The sequence below is a fragment of the Schistocerca cancellata genome, chromosome 7 (assembly GCF_023864275.1).
Source record: "Schistocerca cancellata isolate TAMUIC-IGC-003103 chromosome 7, iqSchCanc2.1, whole genome shotgun sequence".
Lineage (NCBI taxonomy): Eukaryota > Metazoa > Arthropoda > Insecta > Orthoptera > Acrididae > Schistocerca > Schistocerca cancellata.
Window position 1 is genome coordinate 306,582,834 of NC_064632.1, and position 23,935 is coordinate 306,606,768.

The window sequence follows — 23,935 nt, forward strand, 5'->3', positions numbered from 1 at the left end:
AGACTGCCGACAGTTGAAGAAGGTCATAATGTGTAATAGGCAGACATCTATCCAGACCATCACACAGGAATTCCAAACTGCATCAGGATCCACTGCAAGTACTATGACAATGAGGCGGGAGGTGAGAAAACTTGAATTTCATGGTGGAGCAGCTGCTCATAAGCCACACATCACGCTGGTAAATGCCCAACGATGACTTGCTTGGTGTAAGGAGCATAAATGATGGACCATTGAACAGTGGAAAAACATTGTGTGGGGTGACAAATCACAGTACACGATATGGCGTTCTGATGGCAGGATGTGAGTATGGGAAATGTCTTGTGAACATCATCTGCCAGCCAACAGTGAAGTTCAGAGGTGTGTTGTTATGGTGTGGTCGTGTTTTTCATGGAGGGAGCCTTCACCCCTTGTTGTTTTGCATGGCACTATCATAGCACAGGCCTACATTGATGTTTTGAGCACCTTCTTGCTTCCACTGTTGAAGAGCAATTCAGGGATGGTGACTGCATCTTTCAACATGATGGATCACCTGTTCATGGCATGGCCTGAGGTGGTGTGGTTACACGACAATACATCCCTGCAATGGACTGGCATGCACAGAGTCCTGACCTGAATCCTATAGAACACCTTTGGGATATTTTGGAACACTGACTTCATGCCAGACCTCACTGATCGACATCAGTACCTCTCTTCAGTGCTGCACTCCATGAAGAAAGGTGTGCCATTCCCCAAGAAACCTTCCAGCACCTGATTGAATGTATGCCTGTGAGAGTGGAAGCTGTCATCAAGGCTAAGGGTGAGCCAACACCATATTGAATTCCAGCATTACTGATCAAGGTTGCCATGAACTTGTAAGTCATTTCCAGCCAGGTGTCTGGATACTTTTGAGCACATAGCGTATATGCCTTTGACAGGATTGGAGTGCTGAGCAGGTTCTCCCACTTCCCACCTCTTTCTCCCTTTACCCACCCCACCTAATACACAATCCTCCACCCCATTTCAACTGTCGAACTGCAATCCTGGCGTTGTGTATCCAGACAGCCCAGTGTAGCTGCACAGGTGTGTGTGTGTATGTGTCTGTGTGTGGTAGGAAGATACACAATTTTTCAATTACACAATTGCTAATCAACTGTTGTAGCCATAATAACTGTAGAATACTTAGTAATATATGTAGAGGCCAACATAAAGCAGAATTGCCACATAGACCTAGCTTCAAGAAAAGCAGGTACCAGAATGATATTCATTGGAAGAATCATAAGGCACTGTAATTCACTCACAAAGGAAGTAGCTTACAAAACTTAGTTACACTGATTCTTGAATACTGCTAACCAGTCTAGGACAAAGGGGACATTGCAGATTACTGATAGGTTTACTGTTAAAATTCCTAGAGTGTACATTCCAAGAAGAGTCAGACAGCATATTACTTTGCTTGATATACATCTCACGAAATGACCATGACAGGAAAATCAGAGAAATTTGAATTGGTACAAAGTCCTAATGACAGTCATTCTCCTCACATACCTTTTGTGACTGGAACAGGAAAGGGGGAAATTATCATTGTAGCAGAGTTAGGTGTAGATGCTCTATTGTTTGTATTTCTAATATGTGATGATTGATGCATTCTTTTCAGCTATGAAAAGTGAGTTATTGAGATTTGGTAATCACTAACACACATGTGTTCCATGCATAATTGTTACTATCATCACTCACTTGCATACATATAGAAACAAAGCAGAAAACCATAACCACATGTTTGTTTTTATATGATAGCTTTCATGCATTTCTAGTTTCTTTCACCATCATTAGTTCTAACTTATTTACATAATTTTTTGAATATATATTCACCTTCTTTATAGCGGAATCTTCTTTTTAATCAAAAGTGTTGTGTATATGTCAGTGTATTTAACTCCAGTGAACCACAAAACCACCATTTTACAAAATGCATTTTCTTGCATTAGCAACCACTGAAAAATATTTATTTGAGTATCACTTGTCTGAAGCAACTTGAGGCCAGTATAACAATAGCTAGCACATACATTTTAAGCTTCTGTGCTTTAGTAAGTGAGGCTAGAGCACATGAATGGTGTTGGGGACAAGGAACAGCTTTTATACTTTAACTAAAAAAATGAGTGATTATAATGAAAATATAAGGAAATAAATAATATAAATTTTTAGATGTTATTAAGCACCTTCTCCCCTTGTACTTGCTTAATAAGTGCACATTATTTTTTTACTAATACATTAATTTAAGAGCAATTACATTTGTTTCAGATGAAGAACTGCAGCCAGTTCTCAAGTACTACCAAGGTTCATCAATAGAATCTGGGCTTGTGGCAGATGCTGATGGTTTCCACCTAAACAATAAGAATCTCACTATATTCAGTGGTGCACTTCATTATTTCAGAGTGCATCCTTCCTACTGGGAAGATCGCATAGCCAAGATTAGTGCTTTGGGACTTGTTGCAGTTGAGACGTAAGTTCACATTTATATGTTCTATATGTCTAACTTACATCTCTCAGTACTGCTTTTGTTCCTACCACACACTGCCCATCTGCCATTTTATTAGCAATTCACACTCCTAAATATTCTATTAGTTTTGTGTTAAGACAGTTAGGAAACACAAGATTGATGGTTTTTGAAAATGTCAGATACACCAGCAGATGGCATGAATTGCCTGGGGACATTTTCTTTACTTTATTGACATTACACAAATGTGTACAAATAAGAAAGTGTAATTATACTAATAGTTCACCAACTAGTATGTGCAGCTTGCATATCGTAAGTCAGGCTAACATTATGTGAGAAACCAAAACATAAAAAACCATATTTTGTGAATTGCCAAAAGACTATCTCAAGGTGAAGCTCATTGTGTTATTTTGATCATATACATATTCTAGGCAAAAAATCTTAAAACAAATATTGCCATTTGCTTAAACAGTGGTTTTGGGTCAAATTTTCAGTCTTAATTATTTTTTATAAATATTTATGAACTTACTTAATTATAAAAGTTAAAAGATCTGACTGTCAATCTGTCTTTTAGATATGTACCATGGAACTTACATGAGCCTGAGGAAGGTGTTTACGACTTTGGAGATGGAGACCGAGAATTCTCTGCCTTTTTGAACCTAGATTTATTCATTCAAAAGGTGTATGAAGCTAATCTTCTAATGTTGATAAGGCCTGGACCTTACATTTGTGCAGAATGGGAATTTGTGGCTTACCAAGGTATGAAACTGACAAAAAGTCTTGTATTGTTGATACTAATGTGGTAATAATAATAATAATAATAATAATCATAATCGTAATCATCTAACACAGCCACACATCGATCAAGACGCATCCAACACATGGCTAAGAAAAAGGCAATATATACAGTGAAACAGAGGGATGCATGATTGCAATACAGGATCAAACAATAAACACCAGATATTACAGCAAGCATATTATTAGAGATCCCAATACCACAACAGATAAATGCAGACTTTGCAAACAACAAATAGAAACCGTAGATCACATCACAAGCGGATGTACAATACTAGCAAATACAGAATACCCCAGAAGACATGACAATGTGGCAAAAATAATACATCAACAACTTGCCATACAACATAAACTAATAAAACAACATTTCCCACATACAAGTATGCTCCACAAAATGTAATGGAAAACCACAAAATGTAATGGAAAATGATGAATACAAATTATACTGGAACAGAACCATTATAACAGATAAAACAACACCACATAACAAACCTGACATCACACTCACCAATAAAAAGAAGAAATAACACAACTAATTGAAAATATCCATACCCAATACAACAAATGTACAGAAGAAAACAGGAGAAAAAATTGAAAAATAACATCCAACTGGCTGAGGAATTCAAAGACATGTGGCATCAGGATAAAGTTGACATCATACCAATTATACTATCAACTACAGGAGTCATACCACACAATATCCACCAGTACATCAACGCAATACAGCTACATCCAAACGTATATATGCAACTACAGAAATCTGTAATTATTGATACATGTTCAATTTCCCGAAAGTTCCTAAATGCAATGTAACATATACCATACAGTTAAAAGGAAGTCATGCTTGATCAAAGTCTGTGTCACTTTCCATTTTTAACCAGACATAACATCTGAGACAGGAAAGAGAAATAATAATAATTGCTGTATGGAATGAATATTATGTAGTTGATAATAGAAGATCCTGTAGAAGCCCCTTCGGGAGTACTTAGGATTCTAACAATAATGTACCAATACATCTACTCATTAATGATATTTATATTTAATAATAAGAGTGAATTTAAAATGAATTGTGTGATTTACAGTAACAAAATTAGAAGTAAATATAATTTTGGTATAGATTATGTGTGGTATCCTCCCCACTCATCTCTTATAGGGTGCCTAAGGGATGCTGCTTTCTCAGATAGCTATACAACAATTCAAGCAAATCACATTAATGGTTTTTATTACAATACAGTAGATTGACAATACTTAACTTTGGTTTACAATGTCATGTTGCAAGCTATTAGTGACATGCAAATAATCCATGTCTTTCGCTACATAGAATGTCCATGGAAGTAATGGATCTGGATCACAAGTAACAGCTCTGCTAGTGCCCATCTTCTACTGTCCGGCTGAGGCTGGCAGAAGCGGCGCTTATATTCTCTTCAGGTAGAAGCCACTCCTGTTGTGGTGATGTCCTAGTCAGCGTGCTATCGGCTGACAGTGTCTCACGGCCCTCTCTGCTCTTGTGTTCTCCACTTTCGTGCCGGCACTTGTTGATACGCTGGAACATTATGTGTACCTGTCTACAGTTCAAACTGGTTTTATAAGGAGCACTCAAATGAAAATAACACAGATACAAAAAAGTAAGCGAACTGTTTATTATTTCAAAAGTAATCACCATAACTGTTTATATGTTTTTCCCCCCGCTGAGACAAGGTGGTCAATGCCTTCATGGAAAAATGTTTGCAGTTGCCTACATAATTGTGTTTGTACCCAGGTGTACACATCTTCATCCAAAGCATATCGACAAACACAAACATCTTTTCTCAGGCCTCCAAAAATATGATAATTGTGTGAGGGAGTTCAGGAGTGTGTGGAGGATGTGTGAGGCCTTCCCAGCAAAACTTCTGCAGCATACTCAAAATAACCTTGTCAACATGTGGGTAGGTACTATCGTGCAACAGAACAATGCTGTCCATCAACATTCCTGTGCATTTGACCATCTTGTCTCACAGTGGGATAAATTTATTAACTGTTACGGTGATTATTTTTGAAATAATAAACATTTTACTTACTTTTTTTCCATCTTTCACATTTTCATTTGACAGCCCCTTACATATTCTGGTGCAAAAGCCATTAACAAGTTGCTAGCATACACCTGGCAGGAAATTGGAATCCCAAAATTTCCAGAGTTAAAACAAAAGAACTCCATTTCTAATTTATCAGAATATTTGTCCTCAGGGATATAAGTTATGCATAGCTCTAATGCTTGCATCAAACAAACCTAGGCTTCACCAGTATTTATACAGTTGATAGTGTTCTGTGTAAAGTTACATAAATATTTCGTTTGAAGTATTAGATAAAAACAGAGGCTAAGTAATTTAAAAGAAGGAGCCGCAGTTTTTTCAAAGAAGTTTTTCACCTGACATACATAAATATTGGTAAGATAATAGAACAATTACCATAAACATCAGTGTGAGTCATAATTTGTTGATAATGTACTTTAGAGAGTAGGCTGAAATGGCTGCTTCTTCCTGTTTAAGTATACCTTCTTTCACACAACATCATAGCACATACACACATACAATTTTCCCAGGCTTCCCCCCCCCCCTCCCCCCTGCCCCTCCACACACACACACACACACACACACACACACACACACACACACACACACACACACACACACACAATTTGCCCAGGCCTCCCAATACTTTCAGTGCTCCAACACATTTTCCCTGCCCCCAGCTGCCACAATCCATCCTTCTCTCCTTTCAAAATTGTGTGCCTGTACAGTCACTCCACAGCTAAGTCTGCCATAGGTCAGGTGTTGTATTTTTTTAACTCTATCTATGCACCACCTCTTATTAATCAGTTGCAGGGGAGCAGTTGCCTTTTTCAATTTTGGTTACTAGATTCTACTAGGGGCATGGGAGAAGGATGTGGGAATACCTTTGAATTCATGTGATTCCCAAATGATTTTTTATAGTCTGAACAAATTGACTGGTATTGATGAGAAAGCAACATTTCTTCAGTTTCATTGTTCTTTCAAATCTATCAGCAGTTAATCTGAAATTATAATTATGCTTCTTTTGTGTGTGCGTTGCATATGACTATTTTTGGATAATGTCAATTCTTCTTTTGCAGCTGGCTGCTCAGAACATCTGGTATCAAAGTACGAACTTCTGATGAAAAATACACTTCAAAAGTAAAAGCATACTATGATAAACTACTGCCAATTATAGCAAAATGGCAGTTTATAAAAGGTGGACCTATCATTGCAGTTCAGGTGAGACTTATATTGACGTGATGTTTGTGGTCACTGAAGTTATGTTATATAATTTGAGAATGACGTACATTTACTATCATTCTTATTTCTGTTCTGTAGTTTGTCTGCTCCTGTTGACCTGGGCTTCTGACGTGATACCTCTCTGCCACTTCTGCTATCTTTATGAACCATTTTCTTTATCATTGCATTCGAGCATATCACAGAGAATGTATTTGTTGCTAAATTCTTGATAATTACATGTTTCCTTTGTGTCTTGTAAATGATGCTGCTTCATATTTTATTGTTGACAAATGCAGGTTGGTTTGGAATTACTTATTGTTTTAATGTTTAATTTTCATTATTAGATTTTGCTTAACTTTCTTTACTGCTTAGGAATGTGATTTGGCCACACATGATATGTAGTCATAGTTAAACTGATAACATGTTCTTTACCTTTTGTTCAGTTGGAGAATGAGTATGGCTCAACTGGTGTCGTTGACAAAGAGTACCTGACATTTTTACGTGATCTGTACCTCAGTCATGGAATAGAAGGATTATTTTACACATCTGATTCTCCTCTTAGCAGTGGTGATCGTGGGTCTTTGGAAGGAGGTAAAACAATTATTTATTTTTTGGTGATGTCTAATAAAATGAAATACTTATTAACGCTACTTTGTCAATGTTAATAAGTTGATTTAATTGAGGGAAATAGTAAATTATCAGACAGAATTGCTGCTCAGTACTTACTTTCAATACGTGAAATGTATAGCACCATTGATAGATGCATATAAAAGTAAATGAGACAAACTAGCTTTCAGCACTAATAGTTCCTTCATTGGGGAGGAGTGAGGGATATATACTGCAAAGTTAAAAAAGAGGGTTAGGTTACGCAGACTCCAAGGTGAGAGAGATCCACGTATAGTGAGGATGAAGGTAACTGGACTGAAGCTGGCACACTGGTTACCAGTGTGCCATCTGATCTCTCTGTGACTACTCCTCCTTCATCTTTGTCCGCCCTCTTCCTCACTACAGATGGGTCTCTCTCATCTTAGTGTTTGATTGACTTGTCATTGTTTTTCACTCCCACAACCTGTCCCCCTCCTCTCCCTGAGGAAGGAACTATTATTTTTGAAAGCTAAGAAGTGCATTACTTTTATATGTGTCTGTCAGCAGTACTGCATGTTTCACCACCTCAGCACTACTGGCCAGTAATTCTATCCCATTATTTATTAGTTTTCTTGATGTGCAATGGAAGAACTACCAGCTTGTCACTGATACATTGTTTTTTAGTAAATTGAAACATGTGCAAAATCCATGAGTTAATTAACTCATGGACCATTCTATCCCATTATTTATTAGTTTTCTTGATGTGCAATGGAAGAACTACCAGCTTGTCACTGATACATTGTTTTTTAGTAAATTGAAACATGTGCAAAATCCATGAGTTAATTAACTCATGGACCAGTAGTTAACTATTTTTTGGAAACCAAAACAATCTTCAACCACAAATTTGTTTATTCAATTCACTAACCATTTTTGGTCTTTATTATCATCATCAGATCAATCTCAAAAGAGAAAGGACATGCATATTTAATAGTGAATTGCAACAGTGTAAATAGTAGTGTTGATTCACATGACTTGAGAAGCATCAAACAAATAACATATCTGCCTCATTGAACTTAGCAAAGTATGCAAATAAAATTCTTAGCCATGACTGGCAACATCACAAAATACAAAAACATAGTAAAACTGTGATGAACAGTCATGACCTGTGATGTAGGGCCACTGTTAGCATGCTGTACTTACAGCTTGTGTACAAACAGCTGAGGAGGCTTGGCCACTATGTGTTGCTCATCATAAGCACAGTTTACAATCAAGTTACAAAGGCAGAGAGAGGATGTTTATAATTATATATAAGCCAAAATAGGGTGAGTTGAAAATGTAATTAAAAAAGAGCTAGAGCATAAAAATGGGACCACAGTAAAATATTAGTTCAAAGTGTAAATTGTAGCTCTCAAATATATGTCTATGGCATATATAGTACATAATGATATTAATTGAAAGCGAAAGCCACAGGTACAATGAGCTCATATAAACAGAGCCAAGAAGATGCACGCACGGACAGGGACAGAAACAGAAAAACAAATGGACAGGTTCAGCATATCAGGACAGGCAAAAGCTATAACAGTCTGTCATACAGTGAAAAATAGGCAGGTGGGATTTGATTCAGAATTTAAATAGTGTGGTGTGTCTTGTTCCTTTAGATCTCTTTTCTTCCAGAAGGTCCAGTAGGTGGCCCTTCGATGCAGTATGTATGACTTGTATGTTGTAATGTATGTTGGTTACAGCATGCTGCTGTTCAATCCGATGTAGTCCAAATACAGATGTATACTTTCTGCAGATGTGTATATTCCCGAAATCTAATGTTAAAATTTGTGCCCGTCTGTCCAATATAAAATGTATCATAATTATTGCAATGTATTTTATGGACATCTGAATTTCACAGTTTCTTTTGTTTGTGTCTAAGCTGAATTTTCAAATTATTATTTATTTGAAAGCTGCATCTGATGGTTGTGCTCTTAAGGTGCTTCTTTGGTCATGCTTTTATTTCTCTAGCTATTGAAACACTTGAAAAATGTCATCCAGACTCAATTATTGTTACTTTTTGTTGCTTTCTGTTGAGTGTTTATATTCTTTAGTTTTCTATATCTTATTGTATGGTAGCATGACAAAGCTTTCTGTGTAACTTTTTGGCATGGTTAAGTGGTCTAATAAGTCTAATTCTTTAAATATTTTTTGGCTGTCTAATGGTAAGTGAATATATTGGTATATGATGGAAATAAAAAATGCTCTTTTATACCCTGTAGGGTGACAGGATTTGGCACAAAAAATATCATTACTAGGTGCAGAACTTTTATAAATGCTGAACGTATGTCTATGTTATAGAAAACAGCCATTGTGCAAAGGCATTGATACTGTTTGCACTACCTTTTAACATCACCAAGATATTGTCTACACAACATTTATAAGAAATTATTTAATTTTTACTGTTTGCAAATTTATTAAAAAATTATTTTCAACTCAGTAATTAAAATATCAGCCAGTGTGCTGTTTCCTATTGCAAGGCCTTTTTTGGCAATTTATTTTATTATTACAAGTGAAATGCAGTAGTTATAAAACAGTATGAGTTCAGACATTTCAGTGGACTCAATGGTTTCTGAAGTACTAATTTTCTTGTGGGATGTCAGATAACATTTTATAATTTTGATAGTTTCATTAATGGGTACATTGGTACAAATGTTAGTAATATTAAGTGATGCACACCCGGTTAGCCGTGCAGTCTAACGTACGGCTTTCTGGACCAGGAAGGAGTGCCTGGTCCCCGGCACGAATTCGCCCAGTGGACTTGTGTTGGGGTCCAGTGAGCCAGACAGTCTGTAGATGGTTTTTAGGCAGTTTTCCATCTGCCTCAGTGAATATGGACTGGTTCCCCTTAATCCGCCTCAGCTACACTATGTTGGCGCTTGCTGCACAAACAAGTTCTCCACGTACGCGTACACCACCATTACTCTACCACACAAACATAGGTGTTACACTTGTCTGGTGTGAGACATTCCCTGGGGGGGGGGGGGGGGGGGGGGGGGGGGGGGGGATCCACTGGAAACCAAACCACACAACAACCCTGATAGAGTGGTTCGGTCTGGGATGGTGGAGGGGAGAAGTGGACTACGGTAGTCATCATGGGGTTGTGGAGCACTGCAGCTGTGGCGGGGCAGGGCCTCTCTGTTGTTTCTAGGCCCCCGGTAAACATACAATACAACACAATATTGAGCAATACTAAAATTGCATAATTAGGAATGGTTATCTCTTTAATGGCATTAGCTAATTCTCAAATGTTCTGTAACTCTGAAATTTTGCTGATTTCAATTTTACATTCAGTATTTTATAAAATTTTTAACTAGGGTATCACCTGTTGTTAACAAGAGGACAATTTGGGTTACAGTTGTTACACATTTTTACTTGAGATGTAAGTTTGCAGATACTGAGGTTCATAATTTTAGAAGCTTCTCTTTGTTTCTTTGTAAGTATAAATCTAGAGTTACCTATATTTTTACTAAAGTATGTTTGGTTTTTTTAAGACCCTTACATGCCACAGTAGCACCATTCACTGTGAAAAAATGTTTCATATTTGCCAGTGTAGTCATGGTCAAATGTTATAACAGTGATATTGCATTTATTGGTTTTAGTGGCTATAGCCTTTTGGATTTCTAGTTAAACATTGAGGGGTTTTCCAGCCAAGGTCCATCAGCTGTTGTACTGCAACTGTAAACACTGAGCTAATGGTGGCCCTGCATCATGGCCCATGAGTGTTCATACAGTTTAATAATGTTTTAACTCACATAAAAAAAAGTTTTCCATCACCTCAGTTCCGAGAGTTCTAGAATTTGTATACAGAAAATTGGAATAGAGGTAAACATAAACATCATTACCACCATTTTTATTGCTTATGAAAACCACACATTGTATGTTGTACCATCACACAGCAAGACCATGAGAGATGGTGGTCCAGATTGCTGTACACACCAGTACCTCTAATACCCAGTAGCACAGCCTCTTGCATTGATGCATGGCTGTATTCATTTGGCATACTATCCACAAGTTCATCAAGGCAGTGTTGGTCCAGAATGTCACACTCCTCAATGGCGATTCGGCGTGGATCCCTCAGAGTGATTGGTGGGTCACGTCATCCATAAACAGCCCTTTTCAATCCATCCCAGGCATGTTCAATAGGGTTCATGTCTGGAGAACATGCTGGTCACTCTAGTTGAGCAATGTCATTATCCTGATGGAAGTCATTCACAAGATGTGCATGATGGGAGCGCGAATTGTCGTCCATGAAGACAAATGCCTCGCCAATATGCTGCCGATATGGTTGCACTGTGTCGGAAGATGGCATTCACGTATCGTACAGCTATTATGGCGCCTTCCATGACCACCAGTGGCTTATGTCAGCCCCACATAATGCTACCCCAAAACAGTGGGGAGCCTCCACCTTGCTGCATTCGCTGGACAGTGTGTCTAAGGCGTTTAGCCTGACCGAGTTGCCTCCAAACGCCTGGTTGAAGACATATGTGACAGTCATTGGTTAAGAGAATGTGATGCTGATCCTGAGCAGTCCATTTGGCATATTGTTGGCCCCATCTGTACCGCACTGCTTGGTGTCATGGTTGCAAAGATGGACCTCGCCATGGACATCGGGAGTGAAGTTGCGCATCATGCAGACTATTGCGCACAGCTTGAGTCATAACGTGACTTTCTGTGGCTGCATGAAAAGCATTATTCAACATGGTGATGGTGCTGTCAGGGTTCCTCTGAGCTATAATCTGTAGGTAGCAGTCATCCACAGCAGTAGTAGCCCTTGGGCAGCCTGACCGAGGCATGTCATCGACAGTTCTTGTCTTTCTGTATCTCCTTCATGTCCGAACAACATCGCTTTGGTTCACTTCGAGACACATGGGTACTTCCCTTGTTGAGAGCCCATCTTGGCACAAAGTAACAATGCAATCGAACTGCAGTATTGACTGTCTAGGCATGGTTGAATTACAGACAACACGAGCTGTGTACCTCTTTACTGGTGGAATGACTGGAACTGATTGGGGACCCTCTCCGTCTAATAGGTGTTGGTCATGCATGGTTGTTTATATCTCTGGGTGGGCTTAGTGACATCTCTGTACAGTCAAAGGGACTGTGTCTGTGATACAATATCCACAGTCAATGTGTATCTTCAGGAGTTCTGGGAATGAAGGTGATGCAAAACTTTTTTTATGTGAGTATATTTTGTGATGATAAGACTCATGGGTAAGAATTTTATTTGCTTCTTTTACTAAGTAAAAGGACACAAGTACATTATTTGTCACATGATTCATGTGAATCAATGCTACTACTTACATGGTTGTAATTTATCATAATGCTCTTACTCATGAATATCCACATGCCTTTTTTGGATCAATCTCATGATTATCATAATGATCAAAACCAGTTATTGAAGTCAATAAATAAACTTGCGATCAAAGACTGTTTGGTTTCCACATATTATCAAACACTGAATCGCTGTTACCACCAAGGTGATCATGACACCACTTATTAACTATTATTTATTATTCCAGCAATGGAAAATGCATGCGCGCGCACCCACCCACTCACCCACCCACCCACCCACCCACACACACACACAGACACACACATGCAAATGACACATGGAAGATAGTGTGTTCCACTATTGTGTCCCACTGTTGTAGGTGGAAGTTGGGTGCAGATCTTTATTTTATTATTACACATACATATTATGATATTTTCACAACTGTATAGGATTTCTTTCTTCCAGCATCTAATTAAAAATATAAGAACTTTGCACTTTGGCTCCCTTGCTCAGACAGCATATAAATGAAAATGGACAGGCTCCAGTGGTGCTCTACATAGTTACTGGCTTGTGGCAGGGTCCATTTAACCACTCATGATAAGATGTAAAGATATTACTACCCATGCAACCACTGTGTGGACAGCTGACTTCTTTTTGATGTAAGAAAAATTGTAAACTTTAACTGCAGGTTTCTTAATTTTAAAGAAGCTAGTGTAATTTGTGTTTACATGGACAAGATACTCTTGTTTATTGATATTATTGGCAGACTAACACCTAACACTCTTCAATAGAAGGGAATGTAATAGTTCCACCAATGAATAATTTAAAAATTTGCAGCTCATGAAGTCTTTGTATTTGTAGCTTTACAGACTGCAAACTTCCAAGTCAATCCAGAGGATCAGCTCAACAGGCTAAAGGAATTACAACCAGATAAACCAGCAATGGTCATGGAATATTGGTCAGGATGGTTTGATCACTGGATGGAGAGCAGTCACTCAACTACATCGGTTGAAAGTATGCTTTTATATTTAAACCAGTAACATACTTGGAAATATTTGTTGGTTTAGAAATCAGAAAGTAATAGCTTATGTTTTGATAAATTTCTAGTTAAAGTGCACAATTAGTGTCGAGTTGATCGTGACAGACTTAGCTTGACCAGAATGCTGCGTTGTGCAATATGAAAACTGATGATCAGATAATTATGTGAAGTGATACCTAGCCTCATAATGCTGATGATTAGAATTTTTATGTGTATTTAATCATTTTTAAATATTTCAAATCATTGCTACTTCTGTGTGACATAAAAATTTATTTGTAAGTACCTTATGAATTCTTATTACCAAAATCGTAATTTTTTGTAATTGGTAAGATTCAATAATTGTGTTCTTCTTTTTTTCTTCTAAAAAAGGTTTCCGTGATGTCTTGGAGAGGATAATAACATTTCCGGCATCTTTTAACCTCTACATGTTTCATGGAGGCACAAGCTTTGGATTCATGAATGGAGCAAACATTGCAGATACATTCCCAACTTATACTCCAGATGTTACTAGCTATGGTAAACCATTAGTTCACAATACATGGCTTCAGACTAAATGATAGCACTAGTAAATTGTAGGAAATAACATGCAAGTAACTATTCTCATAATTCAGACCTCATGCTATTATACTAAATCTGGAAGAACTGAACTATCTGCCTCAACAGAGAGTGCTCTATTTATTGATGCATGAAATTTTCTAGTAAATTTTATTAGTCCAAAATAAGCCCCCAGACTTTCCAGAAATTAGAAATCCTGTAGAAACCCTTAAAGATAAATAGCGTCAAATCGAAAGACTTGCACCCAGCGAACGGTCTACCCGACGGGAGGCCCTAGTCACACGACATTTATTTTACTGCAGGATGGAGGAATAAAACCAATGACCTGCATCTCATCAGCGACTGACCATAACTACTACATAATGTTGGACAACATTTAGCATGTTGAATTGCTCTTCCTGTAGCTTCCTGGATCTGGATCTATCCAGTGGCCTCCATGTGAAGGTATTGATGGATCCTTGTATTCTGGTTGCATCATGTCATATTGTCATGGTCATTGCAATGTGCAGATGGGGTTACTTCTGTCAAGGTATTGCAATTGTTGGGCGTATCTTCAAGTTACCTGTACCAGAAGCCCCTGTTGTAGGTCTGTGGCCCAGGACTATGATAGGGCTTCATGTGCGTGTCATGGACAACACCTCTGTATTTTTGTGTCCTTGATGTAAGATCAAACAGTGAAAAATCCAGGATGGAATAATGACAATTATATGAGGAGATACTGATTCACAATAGACACGACAAAAAGACTGCTATACATTTAAGCTTTCAGCAAAAAGGCCTTCTTCTCAAGTACAAAACACACACACATTAATGCATGCACAACTCATACAGACATCTGTCTCTGGCCACTGAGGCCAGACTGTAAGCAACTGCACCTAATGGGAGAAGCAATCCACAGGTGGTGGGGTAAGGAGGATGCTGGGATGAGGAGAGGGAGGGATAGCAGGATAGGGCTGGGGGAGAGTGTGGTGCTACATGTGGGAGCATTCACGGATGTGGTGGGGCAGTGTAGGGCTGTTGGGTGCAATTGGGGGGCTTGAGGAGGGGGAGAGGGAGCAGAAAAGGTGAGAAGTAGAGAAGGGGAAAAAGAATAGTGTGTTCATTGGTAGAGCAGAACGCTGTTTAGTGCTGGGGTCAGAGCAGGGGTGAGGACAGGTGTATGAAGGACAGGGACTAGTGAAGGTTGAGGTGAGGGAGGTTACAGAAATTAAGATATATTGTAGCAAGAGTTCCCACCTGTGCAGTTCAGAAAAACTGGTGTTGGTAGCTAGGATGCAGATAGGGCAGGCTGTGAAGCATCATTGTAGTGAAACACAGTGTGTTGGGCAGCATGTCCAGCAACTGGGTGGTCCAGCTGTCTCTTGCCTGCAGTTTTTTGGTGTCCATTCATGCAGACAGACAGCTTGTTGGTAGTCATGCTCACATAGATAGCAGCACAGTGATTGCAGCTTAGTTTGTAAATCAGATGACTGCTTTCACTGGTAGCCCAGCCTTTTATGGAACAGGTGATACCTGTGACTGGCCTGGAGTAGGTGATGATGGGAGGATGTATGGGGCAGGTCTTGCATCTTGGTCTACTGCAGGGATATGAGTCATGGTGCAAGGGGTTGAGAGCAGGGGAGAAGTACGGGTGGACAAGGATATTGCGCAGGTCCAATAGGTGGGGGAATATCATTGTGGTTGGGGTGAGAAGGATAGTTGGTAGGATATACCTTGTTTCAGGGCACAGAGGGAAGTAGTCAAAACCCTGATGGGGAATGTGCTTCAGTGTTGGGTGGTATTGGGTCATGAAGGGAGCGCTCCTTTGTGACCAGACAGAGGGGATGTGGGAGGTGAAAGGTGACGCAAGAAACAAGGCCCAGGAGAATTGCTTCTGTACAGGGCTGGAATGGTAATTTTGGTCTGTGAAGGCCTCAGTGAGACCCTTGGTATATTTGAAGAGGGACTGCTTATCACTACAGATATGACTGCCATGGGTGGCTAGGCTATATGGAAAGGACTTCTCAGTATGGAACGAGTGGCAGATATTGAAGCGGAGATATTGTTGGTGGTTGGTAGGTTTCATACAGACGGAGGTACTGATGCAGCTGAATCACTGAAAGGTGCATAAACAAGTCTGGATTTTTTGCTAGCCTTTGGATGAATCCTTTTTCAGAGCTGTAGAATATACATACATACACACAAGCACAGAACTGTACAGCTACCTTGTCTCACCTGACTGCACTGTGTTGACACTGCTATTGAATCTAGCTTGTTTTGTTTACTATACATTCATCTGAATGAGGTTGGTAATTTTTTTTTCATTTTTACTGTGATAAAACATTTTAAATTTAATTTAATTAATGACATATTAAGATTTGAGTGGAATCACTAGATACATTTCTCCTGCATGATTTGTGACAGTGGAACTTTGATAGCTTTATTGTTTGGTTTCAGATTATGATGCACCACTTTCAGAGGCAGGAGATTACACAGAAAAGTACACAGCAGTAAAAGAGCTTTTGGAGCAGTACGCTCCCAGACAATTCCTCAAGGCAGATGCTCCAAAAGAGAGTGATAAAGTGGCCTACGCTGATGTTCCTCTTCTTGGACAGCTGACTTTAGATGAAACTGTTGCACAAGTGGTATGCTGTTATACATTTATGTATGGTTATGGGCTTGAAGGCAGTCTCAAGTGAGAGTTGCATTTCCGAAATGTAGCCGAACTCTCACCCCGCTTAACGAGACAGACATTTTAAATTTCAGTACCAGTTTGAAGAAAGCAAGAACATGTAATGGAAAAAATATTTTGTCATTCTCTGCAAAACTAACAGAAGTTTCCCCTCTCTCTCTTGAACCTTTTCATGAATTCAGAACAACATCTTTTTTTTTGGGGAGGGGGGGCATGTTGCAAAATTCACCTTGATATTTGGCCAAAAGTATTCATACTAAAAACAGACTTACACACTTTTATGTGCTAGCAGTTTTTGCCAGAAATTTTTGCTTTTTGAATGAAACATTAAACAGCAAATTGGCATATTTAAAAAATGGTTTTCATTGTTGAGATTTCCAAACAGATTAATACTGTGTGCCAGACCTTGGATTAAACCCAGAATATTGTCTATGATAGGCAAAAATCCAACTAACTTTGTCATATGAACATGCTTTATAGCCTTACTGCTTCAAAGCTTCACTCTACCAATGTTGCTCTCTAAGTATTAAAAGCTATTACTCTTTCCTATGAAGCAACTGATGCATTTAGTTTCCCTTTCGTACCTGGTGTTCCATGTCTGATAGATTCCTTCACAGAACATCTACATCTACGTCCATATTCTGCAAGCCACCTGACGGTGTGTGGTGGAGGGTACCTTGAGTACCTCTATCGGTTCTCCCTTCTGTTCCAGTCTCGTATTGTTCATGGAAAGAAGGATTGTCAGTATGCCTCTGTGTGGGCTCTAATCTCTCTGATTTTATCCTCATGGTCTCTTTGTGAGATATACATAAGAGGGAGCAATATACTGCTTGACTCCTTGGTGAAGGTATGTTCTCGTAACTTCAACAAAAGCCCGTACCGAGCTACTGAGCGTCTCTCCTGCAGAGTCTTCCACTGGAGTTTATCTATCATCTCCATAACACTTTTGCGATTACTAAAAGATCCTGTAATGAAGCGCGCTGCTCTCTGTTTGATCTTCTCTATCTGTTCTATCAACCCTATCTGGTATGGATCCCACACTGCTGAACAGTATTCAAGCAGTGGGCGAACAAGTGTACTGTAACCTACTTCCTTCGTTTTCGGATTGCATTTCCTTAGGATTCTTCCAATGAATCTCAGTCTGGCATCTGCTTTACCGACGATCAACTTTATATGATCATTCCATTTTAAATCACTCCTAATGCGTACTCCCAGATAATTTAGGGCATTAACTGCTTCCAGTTGCTGACCTGCTATATTGTAACTAAATGATATGGGATCTTTCTTTCTATGTATTCGCAGCACATTACACTTGTCTACATTGAGATTCAATTGCCATTCCCTGCACCATTCGTCAATTCGCTGCAGATCCTCCTGCATTTCAGTACAATTTTCCATTGTTACAATCTCTTGATGTACCACAGCATCATCCTCAAAAAGCCTCAGTGAACTTCCGATGTCATCCACAAGGTCATTTATGTATACTATGAATAGCAACGGTCCTACGACACTCCTCCGCGGCACACCTGAAATCACTCTTACTTTGGAAGACTTGCCTCCATTGAGAATGAAATGCTGCGTCCTGTTATCTAGGAACTCTTCAATCCAATCACACAATTGGTCTGATAGTCCATATGCTCTTACTTTGTTCATTAAACGACTGTGGGGAACTGTATCGAATGCCTTGCGGAAGTCAAGAAACACGGCATCTACCTGGGAACCCGTGTCTATGGCCCTCTGAGTCTCGTGGACGAATAGCACGAGCTGGGTTTCACAACCCATGCTGATTCCTACAGAGTAGATTTCTAGTTTCCAGAAAAGTCATTATACTCGAACATAATACGTGTTCCAAAATTCTGCAACAACTTAATACATGTATTCTATTCTATTCTGTGAATTTTCCTTTTGCTTCTGAGCCTTATTGAAGACCCTGTATCATGGCAGTGACACATCTATAGCAACTGAAATTTCTCAGGCCAATTCTTGCTACTCTTCTTTGCATACTGCAAAGTCAGATTTGATTGGAATGGATCCCAGAGACAACTACAATACTCTAATTCAAACCTAACCAAGGATCATTTCATTTCTTCCTTCACTGCACTTGAGTGACCCTACAAAAACCATATCACGAGAAAGAAGACCTTGTTTTGCAGCACAGCTAGCAACATACAAAATTTATGTACTTCATCAGAGAGAACGGTCCCCTTGAACCCTCTCTGTCTCCCTGAAAATTACAGACACATTTTGCACTTCACAAAGCACAAAAACATAAATATTGTATGACTGCAATTTTAGTGAGTCACAATTGGCATCAGCCAACAAATACAAATAACTGGGAGAAACAATTAGTGCTGAGGTAAAATTGACCAGTCTTGCAAGCTCAGTCATACATAAAGCAGGTGGCAGACTGTGGGTCATTGATAGGATACTGGGAAAAATCTACTTGCAAAATCCTTTTGTACCTCTCCTAGAATAATGCTTAAGTGTGTAGACTCTATATCAGATAGGACAAACAGGGGATATCAAACATATACAAAGAAAGGCAACAAAATGGTCACTGGTTTGCTTAATTCATTACGAAGCATCACCAAAATCCTAAAGGACATGAACTGACAGATGCCAGAAGATAGATGGTGACATATGAAATAAAGACACTTTTGTTATCAACATTTTTATGGTAAATTGCCAAGGCATTCATAACAAGGTTTGTGAATTTACTACCTTCCTGAAATTATTCTCAGATCTCAGAGCTGAATAAAACCTGAAGTAGAAAACTGTGAAATATTTAATGAGGCAAGGAACATACAGTTAGATGCCATAGGAGAGGGAGTGTTCCTTGCAGTAGACAAAAATATTGTGTCTGTTGAGGTCAAAACAGAGTCTGACTGTGAAGTCACCTGGATGCGAGTAACTGATCTAGGTGAACAGAAGACAATTGGCAATCATCAAACATTTTTATTGGCCATCTGATTCTGCCGTAACAGTCGTGGAATTATTTAAAGACTATCTATGCTCAGTTGTTTTGAAATGTCTTAATTATGAAATGTTGGTTGGAGGTTGTGTACTTGGTGTTATAATTGATTAAAACTGATTTACTCAAGAAAATTTGGATTCACAATGTCTGTGATTTCAGGTGTTCCCGCCCCCCCCCCCCCCCCCCCCCCCCCTCACCCCAGACCAAAATCCTACATTGAGTTAGGCTTATACATAATCAACTTGACTTGTTTGGCATGCAGTATATATATCCTTACAAAGAATCATAATTACTCCTTTGATAACATAAGAAGTAAAAGTCACCTACAGACCTTACCACAGAATAAAAAATCACATGAAAAAGGTGTGAAATCCAATGGGATCAAATTTTACAACCAATTTTTTTCACATCTCAAATTAATCAAACAAACTATAGAAGCAGAAGCCAAACTGAAGAAAAACTTTGTATTACATCATTTTTATTATGCTATAGGATTTCTAGAAACTTCTTTTCTTCCAAGTAATTACTCTAACCCTGACATTTACTTTCATTTAATTGTGATACACCTGATGCATCACATATAAACTGGACAATTATGTATTGATTTGGTCTATGGTGCTATGCTGCTGAAAGTGACAAATAAATACGGGTTTTGACAGTTCTTTTACTTTCACTGGGGGAAGAATGATGCAACTACTCTCTCTCTCTCTCTCTCTCTCTCTCTCTCTCTCTCTCTCTCTCTCTCTCTCTCTCTATCCCACCCACCCACCCACCCGCCCGTCCACCCACCCACCCACCCACCCACACACACACACACACACACACACACACACACACACACACACACACACAATTGACATGAAGAGAAAAGGTTGAAATTGATCAAATGCATCAAGATAGGACAAATGTTAGGACCATGACTAACAACGATTTTCATGCTTATGGTGTAAATACAGGTATCAGGCTTCATTTTTTCTACAGTCTCTTCTCTTATTAAAAGTTTGTAGCTTGCAGCTATAAGTTCTAATGGATGTTGTATTAGTTCAGTCTGCAAGAAGCTAAAATATATTCTCAAACGCAACTATTATTTTTCTCCTGAAATAGTAATTATTATAAGAGATATACAGGGTGATTATAAATAAAGTTACAGTTTCAAAATACTAAGTTAGAAACACTGCTCAGAATGACGTCAGATTTGTACGGAATTTTACACTGAATTGCCAAAGAAACTGGTGTAGGCATGTGCATTCAAATACACAGCCATATAAACAGACAGAATATGGCACTGTGGTCGGCAATGCTTATATAAGACAACATGTTTGTGGCACAGTTGTTACATCAGTTATTGGGGCTACAATGGCAGGTTATCAAAATTTAAGTGAGTTTGAATGTGGTGCTATAGTCGATGCATGAGTGATGGTACACAGCATCTCTGAGGTAGCAATGAAGCGGGGATTTTCCCATATGACCATTTCACAAGTGTACTGTGAATATCAGGAATCCAGTAAAACATCAAATCTCTGACATCGCTGTGGCCAGAAAAAGATCCTGCAGGAACGGGACCAACAATGACCCATTCATGTCTATTGTGCATTCCCATAGACTTGGGCAATCCCAGCAGGGCAATGCAATACCCCACACATCCAGAATTGCTACAGAGTGGCTCCAGGAACACTCTTCTGAGTTTAAACATTACCACTGGCCAGTAAACTCCCCTGACATGAACATCACTGAGCATATCTGGGATACCTTGCAACATGCTGTTCAGAAGATAACTCCACCCCATCGTACCCTTACAGATTTATGGACAGCCCTGCAGGATTCATGGTGTCATTTCTCTCCAGCACTACTTCAGACATTAGTCAAGTCCACGCCACATCATGTTGTGGCATTTCTGCATGCTGGCGCGGGGGCCCCACACAGTATTAGGCAGGTGTACTAGTTTCTTTCACTCTTCTGTGTATTGAAGAAGGGCAGAATGTTATGGAAACAAAGAAAAATTAATGAAAATTTTCCCATTATAGTATGCTGTAAGCGTCTTAATAAAAATGGGTTTGGCTACAAATGACAGATGAATCCCAATACAATGGCTACAGGTTGAGTTACAAATTAAACCAACCATACTGTGCCCCATGTGTATGACTGCACATGTTTCACATTCTACTGTTGTGGCACTGTTAATTAGGTAAGTCCATCCACCATGGCATTGGATGGGAAAAATCAGTTTTTAATTGTCCTGAAGCCAAAAACTGCATAAAAAGTGACAGTGAAATCAGTTTTTAATCAAACATCAGTTTTTAATTGTTGTGAGACTGGTGGAAGACGTGCAGAATGCTGTCCACCTTTTCTGCTACAAATTGAAATAGAGAAACAGTATGTTCCAAATGATTAATGGAAAATCTCATGGAAAGATGTGAAATAAATACTAACAAAGAGATAGAGGAGCTGGCCAGTACTTACCTCAGCTCAGTACAGCCAATAGATACACAACACAGAACAGAAAATTTACGTATCCTAGCTTTCGGAACTTTGTTCCTTCATCAGGGAGGAGAGAGGGGGGAAAAGGGGAAGAAGGGAAAGTGGATTCAGTTACTCACAACCCAGGTTATAAAGCAACAGGGGAAAGGTAAACAGGGAGGATAGCAAAGATGGAGGCATGGGTGTCAGAGGGAAGCCAAAGATATTCTACTGTAAAAGATATTCTACTGTAATACAGTTACAGCGTATTAAAAATGGAGCTTTCATTATGATCACCTTGTGTAAGTAAGTGTGTTAAGCATTTGTGATCTACTCATTAAAGTGAACACAATACATACAAAATTAGCACAGCATGTAAATAAGTGAAATCTTTACAATGTCTGTTTATCAGGAGTATTTTGTCACCGATATCAATTGGTTATCTCAATTTGTGATTTAAAAACACTACACTGACTTTTTTCATAATTCTTCTGCAGATAAGAACAATTACATTGTGATGTGTAATATGTTTTAGGATGCAGAAGACTGGGTTAATTCAACGGAGATTCTGCCAATGGAATATCTTGATATCAACAATGGCAATGGCCAAAGTTATGGGTTTGTGCTTTATCGAAAGACTGGCGTAACAATTGGAGAAAGCTCAGTCTTACAAATTACTGGACGTGTCCGAGATCTTGCTATAGTGCTTATAGATGGAGAAAGCAAAACTGACCCTCTTACCTCAGTTATACAGTTAGAGGGATTTGGTTTTTGGGAACAGAGGTATTGGACAGTTTGATAATATTTTTTATTGCTAGTCTAAACTACGAAAGTAGCAGCTTGTCTAACAGACAGTGGACACGCCAGTTTATGTATTAGGTAATGCATACATATGGGTGAACAGATGAAGGTGAGATGCAACAGATATATACACATTATTCAAATAATACCATTTCTATGTATACAAATTTGAATTACAGTATTACATCCACATAAAATCTATGTTTAGGAATTTTGTGGCTATAGCAGACAGTGATGGTGATGGGCATATCTATTTAAGTTGTCATTGTATAATTTAAATATTCATCAGTAGAATAGAGACACTGATGCTGTAAATTAGATGACGGATATGTTGTAGAGGTTATTGTGTCAGTATTTTTTTTTTAGGTGTGGTCATAAAATTTTAATTAACACATCAAAGTAATAAACCTACATAATTAATTAGTTGCTTGTTTGCAGGTACATGTCTGCAGTACTGGTATGCATTGAAACCCTTGCACTACAGTACCACAGTATGTTGTTAGAAGGCTAAAACGAAATGGTGCTGCCCATCTTCGCTTTAACAGTGTGCTGTGCCACTTTTGTTTTGGTTTCTGTAGCAGTATGCTATGGTAATGTGATGCAGGGATTGCAGACCTGTGCCTACAAACAAATAACTAATTAATTATGTAAGTTTACTGTTTCAAGACAATAATTAGCATTTTATGGCTACCCCTCATATGTGTTCAGGAACTTACTTATCAAGTGTAAGTCCCCATATATAAAGTGCATTTCTGATACCAGGAAGTGTCAATTTGGGTTAAATGTAATTACCTGCTGTGTGGCGTGTTATGTTCATGTATATCCCAAGATACCTCTTCCCCCAGACTGGTATCCTTATCTGTACCATTTGTTTGAAAGACCATGACAGTTTCTGTAATGCATATAAAGGGTAAAGAAGGAACACCTGAAAGCTGAAAGAGCATTTTACATGAGGCTCAAGGGTTTTCATGCATTTGTGATTCTGATGGTCATTTTTTGTGATCCGAA

The 23,935-nt window shown here is 38.8% G+C and overlaps 1 pseudogene; it reads left to right on the forward strand.

The window, feature by feature from the left end:
- Positions 1-23,935, forward strand: part of LOC126092167 (beta-galactosidase-1-like protein 2) — a 138,369-nt pseudogene that overhangs the window by 89,632 nt on the left and 24,802 nt on the right.